This window comes from Mesoplodon mirus (genome assembly GCF_964341445.2).
Source record: "Mesoplodon mirus genome assembly, chromosome: 11".
In the NCBI taxonomy this organism is placed as follows: domain Eukaryota; kingdom Metazoa; phylum Chordata; class Mammalia; order Artiodactyla; family Ziphiidae; genus Mesoplodon; species Mesoplodon mirus.
In genome coordinates, this window is record NC_138987.1 from 63,470,168 (window position 1) to 63,483,204 (window position 13,037).

At 36.0% G+C, this 13,037-nt stretch overlaps 1 protein-coding gene across 8 annotated transcripts in view; it reads left to right on the forward strand.

The window, feature by feature from the left end:
- Positions 1-13,037, forward strand: part of SLC16A7 (solute carrier family 16 member 7) — a 175,820-nt gene that overhangs the window by 42,708 nt on the left and 120,075 nt on the right. For 2 of the 8 annotated variants that reach the window (XM_082635771.1, XM_082635770.1), the window contains exon 2: positions 5,492-5,654. The exons of 4 other annotated variants lie outside the window; for them this stretch is intronic. The gene's annotated coding sequence lies outside the window, so the exon portion shown is untranslated. Of the gene's footprint in view, positions 1-5,491; positions 5,655-9,276; positions 9,405-13,037 lie in introns of all 8 variants that reach the window. 2 more of the 8 variants (XM_082635772.1, XM_082635774.1) reach the window with 2 other exon arrangements.

Sequence of the window (13,037 nt, forward strand, 5' to 3'; positions counted from 1 at the left end):
ACTCATTAGAGAAATGCAAATCAAAACTACAATGAGATATCATCTCACACCAGTCAGAATGGCCATCATCAAAAAATCTAGAAACAATAAATGCTGGAGAGGGTGTGGAAAAAAGGGAACACTCTTGCACTGCTGGTGGGAATGTGAATTGGTACAGCCGCTATGGAGAACGGTATGGAGGTTCCTTAAAAAACTACAAATAGAACTACCATATGACCCAGCAATCCCACTACTGGGCATATACCCTGAGAAAACCATAATTCAAAAAGAGACATGTACCAAAATGTTCATAGCAGCCCTATTTACAATAGCCCGGAGATGGAAACAACCTAAGTGTCCATCATCGGATGAATGGATAAAGAAGATATGGCACATATATACAATGGAATATTACTCAGCCATAAAAAGAAATGAAATTGAGCTATTTGTAATGAGGTGGATAGACCTAGAGTCTGTCATACAGAGTGAAGTAAGTCAGAAAGAGAAAGACAAATACTGTATGCTAACACATATATATGGAATTTAAGAAAAAAAAAATGTCATGAAGAACATAGGGGTAAGACAGGAATAAAGACACAGACCTACTAGAGAATGGACTTGAGGATATGGGGAGGGGGAAGGGTAAGCTGTGACAAAGTGAAAGAGCGGCATGGACATATATACACTACCAACGTGAGGTAGATAGCTAGTGGGAAGCAGCCGCATAGCACAGGGAGATCAGCTCGGTACTTTGTGACCGCCTGGAGGGGTGGGATAGGGAGGGTGGGAGGGAGACGCAAAAGGGAGGGGATATGGAAACATATGTATATGTATAACTCATTAAATTTGTTATAAAGCAAAAAAATAAAATAAAATAAATTAAAAAAAAAATTGATTAAACAGTTTTCAAATAAATGAAGCTCAAGCTACATGAGGCCATGAGGTTAAATGATCAAAACTGTATAATTTCTAAGTTAAGATCTATGTAGAATTATGATATTTCCAAGAAATTAAACACGAATACTTCCTTTTTCCTCAAATGAACTTCTTTTCCCTAGCATTAATATCAAGAAACAATCAAATAGGACAAATTTTAACTTAGAAAAATCTTCATTATTGAAGTTTGAGGTTAAATAATCATCCTCTTTTTGCTAATGTATGGAACAAAATTTTTCCAGGCCTTTTCTGATTAAGTTATTCTACAGAACATTTAGACTATGTGCTTCTCTTATATTTGGTGACAAAATATGTGTACAAAATAGGAATTTATTATTGGATGTTGTTACTTTCAGAATTATAGGGGTGCTGGGCAAATTCAGCTGAAGAGACAATAGGTATATTAAAAGATAAACTTCACTCTGTATGACAGACTCTAGGTCCATTCACCTCACTACAAATAACTCAATTTCGTTTCTTTTTATGGCTAATATTCCATTGTATATATGTGCCACATCTTCTTTATCCATTCATCTGTTGATGGGCATTTAGGTTGCTTCCATGTCCTGGCTATTGTAAATAGAGCTGCAATGAACATTTTGGTACATGACTCTTTTTGAATTATGGTTTGCTCAGGGTATATGCCCAGTAGTGGGATTGCTGGGTCGTATGGTAGTTCTATGTGTAGTTTTTTAAGGAACCTCCATACTGTTCTCCATAGTGGCTGTATCAATTTACATTCCCACCAACAGTGCAAAAGTGTTCCCTTTTCTCCACACCCTCTCCAGTATTTGTTGTTTCTAGATTTTTTGATGATGGCCATTCTGACCAGTGTGAGATGATATCTCATTGTAGTTTTGATTTGCATTTGAGTGAAGTAAGTCAGAAAGAGAAAAACAAATACCATATGCTAACACATATATATGGAATCTAAGAAAAAAAAAGATCATGAAGAACCTAGGGGTAAGACGGGAATAAAGACACAGACCTACTAGAGAATGGACTTGAGGATATGGGGAGGGGGAAGGGTAAGCTGTGACAAAGTCAGAGAGTGGCATGGACATATATACACTACCAAACGTAAAATAGATAGCTAGTGGGAAGCAGCCGCATAGCACAGGGAGATCAGCTCGGTGGTTTGTGACCACCTAGAGGGGTGGGATAGGGAGGGTGGGAGGGAGGGAGATGCAAGAGGGAAGAGATATGGGAACAAATGTATATGTATAACTGATTCACTTTGTTATAAAGCAGAAACTAACACACCATTGTAAAGCAATTATACTCCAATAAAGATGTTAAAAAAAAGATAAACTGAGGCATATTAAAATTCTTAAGAATTTGAGCAAAAAGCTATTGGAATTATCACCAAACCAGAAGAGGTTAGCAGTGCTCCACCAACAGTAGCCTAGGAGACACTTTTATAGAGAAAAAGCAGAAGCAAAGTAAGGAAGTTGTTGGCTGGCTACGGCTTACAGCCTAGTTGGGTGCTTGTGATTGGTTGTCTTTAGTGTTTTGATTTCATAACCGTGAGGCACTTACAAGCATAGATTTTGGTTTGCTTACATAGACCTCCACAGCATTACAGCCACCACAGTCTAACGGCCTCCCTGTTTAATTAATTTAACAAGAAGTACACACTTTGGATATGTATTATATTATGAATTTGATTGCATGGATTTAAGAGAGATTTCAGCTTTCATGTAGCATCAAATACACTGTGTTAATCCAAATGTTACTCTCTGAGCGCATAGACCTGACATTATTTTTCAGATAATATGTAGGTTGTGAGAAAATAATTCCTGATTTTGAAAACTTAGAAAATTTTGTTTCTATTTCCAAAATGGATCTGTGCTAGTCAAGTACCACTGACCTCTTTGCTCATTTCTTTATATAGAAAATGGAGACCATGGTTAAGAATAGTCAGCTTCTACCTTTTGAGTATTAAAGAAGAAAGTATCACCAAGTCACACTGCTCAATTGTAAATGTGGTCTTTTCTGGTTTAGTAGAAAGGTTATCTTTGTTTCAACCTCAGATTGCCCTTAGTAAAAGAAGCAGCTCCCATTCTGATCTTTTTGGGTGCACACTGGAAGACAAAGGAAGAAATGTGTCACAAATATTAAAAACTGTTAAAAGTGCATAAACTTAGGATACCACTAAATGTTAATCTGTAATCTGTAATACCCACACAAATGTCTCAGGTTCAAAGGACACTAACAGAATGCATTTGGGGACAAGAGAATTTTTCCCTCAATACTTTTAATACAATAATAATCTGATATTTTATAGTGACTAGTCATTTCCACCTCTTTGCCTCCCTGCTCTTTTATTATTCTATTTCTCTGTTTCCTCCTTCTTCTTTCTGTCTTGGCATTCCCATAAAAATAGGAATGTATTCTATTATCGTGGTCATTGCCTTTTATTTTTTAAGTTGCCATTATTTTCCAATCTTGTGATTCTTATTTTATAGGAACTACAATTCTGGATGGAGGAAGAATTTTAAAAATAAAGTTTTTAATAGTACTTCCTTTTCTGTTTGTTGTATTTCAGTGGGTTAATAACTTTTTCTGAAAAAAATATAATTGATAGTGCTATGTGTTATCAAATGCTAAGCTGTCTGCAAGTGGTATATCATTTTATTATTTCAATGACCTATGAAGTATTTCTATTTTGGAAAGGAAGAAACTTTGACTTTCAGAAGGTAACTAAATTTTCCAAATTCACATAGCTTGTTAGTGGTTGGCCCAAGAAAAGACAGATCCTGACTCTTAATTCTTAAATATTCTGCAAATAATTCTTGGATCTCTTAGAATTAAACATTACTTAAATAGTTTCTCAGTACATCAAGTATAAATATTAAAACCTCTTCCATGATAATCTTTTAGAAAAAAAAGTTTATACATTTCTAAAAAAGTGGACTAGAATCTCTGATACCTGTGTTTGCTTATAATTAACATAGGAAACATAGTATTAAGTACTTGTATGAATATCAAATTCTAAGAACAGCAAAAGTATTTTCATGTGTTCATATTTCTGTACCTTATCTATTAATACATGAGTTGCATTATACCTTGGTTGTTGACATGATCTGAATTAGCATAGTTCTGTTTTCTTCAAATCAGCTTCAAATACTGATATGGTAGTTTGCAATCCAATCCAGTTTTTGTCTATCATTGGGAAGTATCAACTCAGTAATACACACCTGACCAAATTTTATAATCCTTTAGGCTCATGGGCTCTGACCTTGAAGCCTTTAAAAAATATGTTGGTTTTTTTTCCCAAAGATTCTTAGCAACTCCAAGACTTGGTCCAGGATTTGAAAGCTAATTTTTCATAATGCTCTTGCAATTCGTACCATCTTTCTTTGATTTTATTATTCCCTATCCTGGAAATTAGTCTTTAGTTTGCTCTGTTAGTTTTTGTTTGCTACAGTGTATTGTTGTGCTCCTGTCTTATTCCTCCTCTTATAATGTTCTTACAGATATTACTGTTTATATGCAATGAAACAAACACAAGAACAACCCAAAACTACAACACAAACTCTTTGTGATACTGAGGGAGTTGAAACCATGCTGTGTGACCAAAGTGATGCAGGAAAAGACAGTGCTGCCAACAAAGAATGGCAGCCATTGTCACTGGCTCATTCTCATCATGAGCTTAAAATTCACATTTCTACTTAGAGCAACATCAGCAGATGCTAACCCATATTTCAGCCTTGTTCCAAATTTAAATGCTTGTAAGGAAACTCAATAATACTGCTAGAAACGAAGGAGGCATTAGACTTATGCAATTTGTAAGCAGACCGGAAGGAAATTTGTGATTTACTCTTTGTTTTTAATATTTGACTTTTGGGGGAGGGTGGATTTCATGGTTGCAACTTATACATTCTATTTAAATTTTGGTGACTGTCCCATTTTTGTCATTGGAAATAATATGTTAACTTGAACTCTGCACTCTGACAGAAAAAAACACCTTAGAATTTCATTTTTCCAAACATTGAGATTGTTCTTTTCATTTGCTACAAGAAATTAAATGACTGAGATTCGGAAAATAATGTAGTGCTTTCTCTAAAATACTCTTGGATTCCATCTACCCAAATAACACAAGGATCCATGCCACCATTGGCTACTAAAGCCATTTATCATGCCAAATGTTTGCAATTGTGTAGGATTTATTTCAATGATTTTTTTTTTCTTTTTTACCATTTGACTGACAGATGTAATGAAAGTCATTGGCAGCCCCTATCAAAAACAAGTGCTGCTGTGTATTAACAACTGAAAATACCCCTTTCATCTTGGCAACCTAATAGAGAGCCTGGTATTCTAAATGTCTTCTCAAAAAGAACAAAAAAAACAGAGAAATTTTAAAAAGAATATCTTGGTTCTTAGGCAAAGTCTCCTCAGAAACCTTTAAACTTCTGTTGTACAGGTTTTCTGAGAGGAGCTGCGTGTATGAAAAATGACTTACATGGGCAAATTGAGAAGTCTAAAAAGGTTTCTAGTTGAACAAAACACTGAGGGCAACATTTGTATAGAAAAAGTTTTTAGTATATGTTTGTTTGTTTATTTATTTTTACAGTTGACCCTTGAACAACAGGGGTTTGAACTGCGCTGGTCCACTTCTACAGGGATTTTTTTCAATAAATACATACTAGAGCACTACACAATCTGTGGTTGGTTGAATCTGTGGATACGGAACCTCGGATACAGAGGAACTGCGGGTACGGAGGGCCGACTATAAGGTATACTGGGATTTTCAACTGCATGGAGGTTCAGCGCACCTAACCCCTCTGCATTGTTTAAAGGTGGATTGTATATACATACACGTATTACTCGAAACAATCTTGTATACACTCTTTAAGCTTTTTCTCTGCCTTTAAATTGGAGCTGTGGTAGCTGCCAGGGTACGTTGTAGTAAAATAGCACACACAAAGTATTTGCTTAGGTAAATCTGTATCCTGCACCCACCTCTTCCATCTCAGAGGCCTTTCCTAATCACATTAGCTAAAAGGACCATTTCCCCCAACCCCGTATTCCTATGATACTTTAAAAAAAATTTACCTCATACAAAGCAATCCTTTTAATTTGTCCGTTTGTATCCCCTACTAGGGCAGAGTACATTGTGTGTTGATTTTCTGCCAGATTCTCCTGAGTCTAGTCTTATACATAACATGCACTCATGCACTATTCATTCATTCAAAAATAATTCTTAGTACTTGTCTTGAGATGGGGAAAATGTGATGAACAAAAATGAAGTCCCTGCCCTTATGGGACGCAAAACTCTTTGTATTAAAAAGTAAATTTTTTTGATAGTTCCAGATTTATTCTATAACTGCTCAATAGTCTCTAGGGCTCTTATTATATATGTGTCAGAATAGAAATAAAGCTAGTTTCTTTTTTTTTAATGTTCCCTTTATAACTTTTCTGCTTTTATTCCAGGGAGTCACTTTAGCATGGGTAAACATTGTCGGTTATCATTGTTTCTTACTTTCTCCAGTTGTGAAAAGAAGGAGCCAATTCCAAGGCTTTTCTACAGCCTAGGGCTTAATAAACCATTATCAATTGTGCTTTCCAATGTGTGTCAGTTTCTCTTTATAGAGAGCCTTTCTGGCCTTTTCCTAGATGTTACTAATAAGGCAGCTTAGAGTTTTGTTTGGTGGGAAGATGTGCAGTAATGCTAATAGTCCACCATTTTGAAATATCAGTATTCTATCCAAGTGACCTGAAACACTGAATAAAAGTCTAATGAAACAGACGTTTCCTAATGTTGCTTTAAATGGTGTTTAGAAAAAAATGTTTGAATTTACAGATTTTTTAAAAAATTAAATTTATTTATTTAATTTTTGGCTGTGTTGGGTCTTTGTTGCTGCATGCGGGCTTTCTTTAGTTGCAGCAAGTGGGGGCTACTCTTCATTGCAGTGCGTGGGCTTCTCATTGCAGAGCATGGGCTCTAGGTGCACGGGCTTCAGTAGTTGTGGCACAGGGGCTCAGTAGTTGTGGCTCGCGTGCTGTAGAGCGCAGGTTTAATAGTTGTGCCTTGCAGGCTCTAGAGCACAGGCTGAGTAGTTGTGGCTCACGGGCTTAGTTGCTCCGCAGCATGTAGGGTCTTCCCAGACCAGGGCTCGAACCCGTGTCCCCTGCATTGGCAGGCAGATTCTTAACCACTGAGCCACCAGGGAAGCCCTGAATTTACAGATTTTTAAGATTGTAACCTTAATTTATTTTAACTTAAACACAGTCTAATAAAAAACCTTTCCTATCCATTTTTGTGCTGGAGTAATACTTTATGAACTGATGTGACAAGAGTTGCAAAAGTTGCTGTCTTAGCGTTTCCCGTATGAATACACTGTCATTTGTTTCTTTGCTTCATACTGACCCTTGGGCCTGGAATGTCCTTCCCCTTTTCCTTTTAGCTCACTGGTTCCTTTCTATCTTTTAAGAAACATTGCTTTTTCTAGGATTCTGTCCCTGTCTTTACTTACCTGAGGCTGGTTAGTTATCATAAAGCCATGCATATCGTTATTTCTCAGTGTTTTCATAAAGCCGTGAGCATAGTTATTTCCTTTATCACATTTTTCATAATTATTTTTTTCTAGCTTTGCATCCCCTAATTAGTCTGTGAGCTCTTTGATACTAGAGACTTTATCGTGCTCTGGTTTGTAACAATCTAACCCAAAACAGTGTCTGGCACATAGATTGTTGCAGACTTTTCAGGTGGCTATAACAAAATACCACAGACTGGGCAGCTTATAAACAACAGAAATTTATCTTTTATAGTTCTGGAGGCTGGAAGTCTGAGATCAGGGTGCAACGTGGTCAGGTGAGGGCCCTCTTTCAGGTCACTGATTTCTTGTATCCTCATATGATGGGGGAAGTGAGCTAGCTTTCTGGAGGCTCTTTTATAAGGGCCCTAATCCCATTCCTAATAACATTCCAAAGGCCCTACCTCCTAATACCATCATCTTAGGTGTTAGATCTTCAACATAGAATTTTGGGAGACACAGACATTCTGAACAGAGCATAGATCATGCTCAGTATATGTCCATAAATGGATGAATAAAAATTAAGGATTAAGATTGGATCCAATTCTTTGTGCAGAGGATAGAGCCTCAAAGAAGGTATAGTCCAAAAGGGAGAATACAATTCAGCAATGATTACTTTTTCCCTTGTGATAATGTTTGAAGTTATGAAATATAGGGGCAATAATGAAATGAAAGTTGATTAGGGAAGAGCATGCAGTTTAGGCCAGAAAATTGAACTGACAGTGAATTCAGATTATGGTTATGGGGACCAATTGAGAAGGATTCTTGAATGATTATGAAGAATTTGCAAGGAGTGTACAGAGTAAAGAATGATGAAATTTAATTGAAAATAACTTGTTGAAACTTTATAATAATTGGGAAAATAGACACGAAGGTGTTGGAAAATTCATTTTAATGCTGTAAATTATTGATGAATTATCACTGCTAGCATATGCTCAAAATAGATTTATGTTGTCAATTTTTAAAAGCCCTTGGATAATTTAGATTAATATAATTCACTTAAACTCTATATAAAGTATTAATAAGTGACATTACCCACCACCTTAAGACCTGCTCCATGTCATGGACTGTGCTGCATATTTTTGTATGCATTATCTTTAATACTTAATCCAGTGCAATTGTTCACATTTTACAGATGAGAAAACAGAGAGTTAGAGAGTTCATTCCACTTGTCTTTGATCACACAATTCATTAAATACCAGATCTGGCATTAAATCCATTCCATTTGAATTGAAAGTTTGTGCCTCATTACACTACACTGTAATATACGCCAATGAGTCTCTGAAGTACGTATACATTTTCAGCATGAGTTTAAAGTGTCAGGCATAAGTGTATATAATTTAGTTATCTTTTATGTGGTCACTCATTCATTCATTTATTCATTCATCAAACATTTATTGTCTATGCACTGAGCAAGGTACTGCATATAAAACACATTTGCATGCGCTTTTGGAATTTATAGTGGAAGAGAAAGGCATTTAGAAATATAAATAACTATGTAATAACAATCTTGATAAATGCTATGAAGAAAAATACGGTGCCTTTTGTTAAGTAGATTACAGAGCAGGGTTCACATGTACTTACTTTCCTGTGGGCAAATGTAATTAGATTTACAATATAGCTTACTGTAACTCAAGAAGATGCTTAAAATAGCTCTAGATAAGTGGTACCACACCAGTGTAATCAAGCCGAACAGTTTGAAAACATTGCTCTTCCAGCAGTCTTTCGACAGTACAAAGGGAATTTTGGTGAATTGAAGAAAATTGTAATGTTATACCTAACAGGTTTTGAAACTTTACCAAATGTCATGTCTGTATTTCAGCTTTGGAAGGTGACTTTGGAACTATCTCTACAATGACCTACATCTGTTCACAAAAGATAATAAATATCCATGAAGATGATTATTGCACTGCCCTTTAGAGAACAGTATCTATCCTGCTGCAACTCTGAGTATGTGGGAGATTTTGAACTAGACATATTGAGAGAGTATTCGATAAGTTTGAGTATTTGGCTTCCTGTATTGCTAACATTTGGCATAAAATCTAAACAGCAGTAAAACAGGAGAATTTATATCATTTAAGACCTAATAAAGCTGAATGGCCAAACTAAAACAAACAACCAAAAACATTTTTAAAAGGCAAACAAAGCAAGGCAAAACAATGTGAAACTTAACCAGATGTTAATAGCAACTTAGGTCCTGCCTTTATTGTAGTTCAAAGGTTATGACAGCCTAAATTTCGGTTTCAGAAGTTACCTTAGGCCTGTGTTATAATGATGTTATAAGTAACTGGCACTTAAGGAATTTGTGAAAATTGCAGAAAAAGCAAAGTCAGTGATCTGTTTTTTTTTTTTCTCACCACCAAATGTGTGTTGTAGTTTGACTTTTCTTTCTGCCTTCTCCATTCAAAATCTGTTCATAAACGGATGGAAAACTGGTAATTTCCTGACAGTTGGAGGTACTTTTGTAATTATCTGTAAATCTGAAAGGCTTGAGACTCTATTTATTAGCTGTCAGGGAGCCATTGAAATGCTTTTCATGAATTAAGTGGAAATGTATTTTAAAGATAGAAGTTAAGCAAGAAATCCGATACCATAATTGAAACTCATTGTTGTCTATCAACTCTAGGTATTGTAAGGCTTCCCTATTATCACCTTTCCTGAGAGTTCCTTATCCTATCAGTACTTCTCAGTATCCTCTCCCTTGTCTTTCTTTCCTCCTCTCACAAAAGAGGAATTGTTAAGTTGGGTCTTGAGGAATAAATAGGAGCTTTGCTAACAGAAAAGTGAGAAAAGGATTCCTTGATAGGCACTGACTTCTACCAAGGCAGTAAAAACGTGAAGGTTTGAAACAGCATGGGTTAAGCTGAAAACTGAATTAATTCAGTGTTGTTAGAACATATAGTGCAAGGGAAGAAGTGACAGTGGAGGAGAACGATGGGGGAAGGGGTCAAAACAGATGGCAAAACCGTCCAAGATCAAGAAGAACTTATCATATATTAGGTGAGGGCCTATTTGGTGACCAGGAAGGGGCTTACCTCTACTACTAGGGCAGGAGGGAATGAATGAAGGATTAATAGAGATACAGAAATGTGCACAGATAAGAACACACTTGTGAGATTTCATGCCTGGTCTGATGGTTTTCATTTTCTTTGCAAATAAGAAGCCTGGTCAACCACAGGTGATGACAGAGTGGTTAGGAAACTTGAGGAGAGAGGAAGCTGTTTAGAACTGTATTGGAAAGGAGAGGAAAGTACCAAGAGGTGTGAAGAAAGCTTACTGGAGAGGCACTGAGAGTCCTGCTAAAACTGAAATCTATGAATGTGTATTGGCATCCATCTGTGCAGTTAATTTATTTTTTTAAAGCTCTACTTAGTACTGTAATTGTAGGGCCCATTTTGAGTTTGGAAGTTTCAGGTTCCTTGTTGCCAGAAGACAAAGTTGACTTGAAAACATTGATGATTATAGATGATAGATGATAGATTATAGATGATATTAATATTTATTGAGTGCTTAATGTGCTAGGAATTGTGTTTAGTACATTATGGACATTGCCACATTTATTCCCCTCTTTCCTATGAAGTATAAGTATTATTCCCATTATAAAAAACAAACTGAGAATCCTGTTAAATAATTTTCCCAAGATATTTTACCAATGAGAAGCAGAACTAGGGTTTGAATGAAGATCAACAGTGCAGCTGAGTAGAAAAAAAAATTGAGGTTAAAAAGCACTAATAGCTTGGGAGAAGATGTAAATGTCAAAACGGTGGAAAATTTCAAGGAAATTCCAGGACAGAATTGATGGAAATAAGGTTTTTAGTGTTGTATAAAAGATGGGAAGCTAATTGGGAATTGGAATGTCAATGTTTAAGACTCCAGTAGTAGAAGCATTCAGAGTGCCCATTAGCTTCAAGTTGGAAGTGAGTTACTGAAAGGAGAGTAGAAGTGGAGGTTGTGGATTCTCTGGCTAGGTTATTGATCACAGTGCATGATTATTGATCATCAGTATTGATTATGGTGAGACTTTGGAGTGAAGAGAAATGGATTTTGAAGAAATGGTCTGAAGGATGATAAGTCCTAGTTTTCAGGATGATATAACTTGATGAAATGAACTTAAATGAAGAAAGATTTCTTTGTATGAGTTGAAAAAGTAATGACAATAAGATGCAGAGTGGACCTAGGATTATGGTGAGCCTCTGTTCTGGACCTAATGATATGGAATTAGCATGTATTCAAGAAGGCTCAGTCTAAGTCAGGTCTTCAAGGAGAAAAGATCGTGGAGGGAATGCAATGTCTAGGTTAGGAATAAGGAAATTTATTTGAAAAAATGGGAGCTCTAGAAGATACAGTGAAAAATATTGGGAAGGATATCAAGAGGGGTGGGGTAGGGTGGAGAGTATGAACCAATAGGAAAAAATACACAGTGTAGTTGTGTGAGTATGAGACTGAGAAAGAGGATTAGTGATTGGAGGAAACAGTTAATTTAGGACCTGAGAGTATGAGAGACAGAGGCATCAGTGGAATTTGATGGCTTCAAATTTGTAAATGGAGCTTATGTTTAAATGTGTTTCGCTATTTTGATTCCAAATAGTGCTATGATTTGACTTCAGCCACATTAATATTTGAGCTGAGTGTGGCGCTGTCCAGAGTTCTGTAGGTGTTGAGCTGATGGAGGTATCTTGCTGGTCAATCGTTCAATATAAGATCTGGATTAAAAATAACTGGATTTATGCTTCTGGTTCTGTCACTTGCTTAATAATAATTTACTTTAAAAATCTAATATTGATATTAGTACATATTACATAGACATATTTTTCTAATATTTCACTTATTCAAAGCATCACACTGTATTAATATTTAGTGTTTAGGATTGTATATCATCACCTTTTGATTATTAGGACAGGTTTCTAGTTAATGATGTTAATTTCTATTGCTATATTTAAAAACAACATAGTCTTACCTAAGCATTTGAATAACTGTAACACAAATTAAGAAATATAAATGGGGTCTGTAGATTTACTTTTTCCAAAATGTATGGAAAAGAAAGGTGGCTTATAGAAAATAAAGGAGATAGATACAACATCATCAAGTGGATTTTCTCCAAAAATTCATCAGATTTTAGCACTGGAAGTGTTTTTACACATCACATAGTCCATCCACTCATCAATGCAAGCATTCAAGGTCTTTTTTTTTTTTTAAACATCTTTACTGGAGTATAATTGTTTTACAATGGAGTGCTAATTTCTCCTGTATAACAAAGTGAATCAGCTATACACCCCCATATCTCCTCTCTCTTGCATCTCCCTCCCACCCTCCCTATCCCACCCCTCTAGGTGGTCACAAAGCACCATGCTGATCTCCCTGTGCTATGTGGCTGCTTCCCACTAGCTATCTATTTTACATTTGGTAGTGTATACATGTCCATACCACTCTCTCACTTCATCTCAGGGTCTTTTTATGAAAGATATATCTTCTAACTGTATGGTAGTTGTGGAAATAGTGAGCAAAATTGAGGTTGGAATGTTGGCTCCTGCCCCTAAAATTGTGTAACCCTGAAAACTTGGCTTCTCCAAGCCTAGTGTTCCC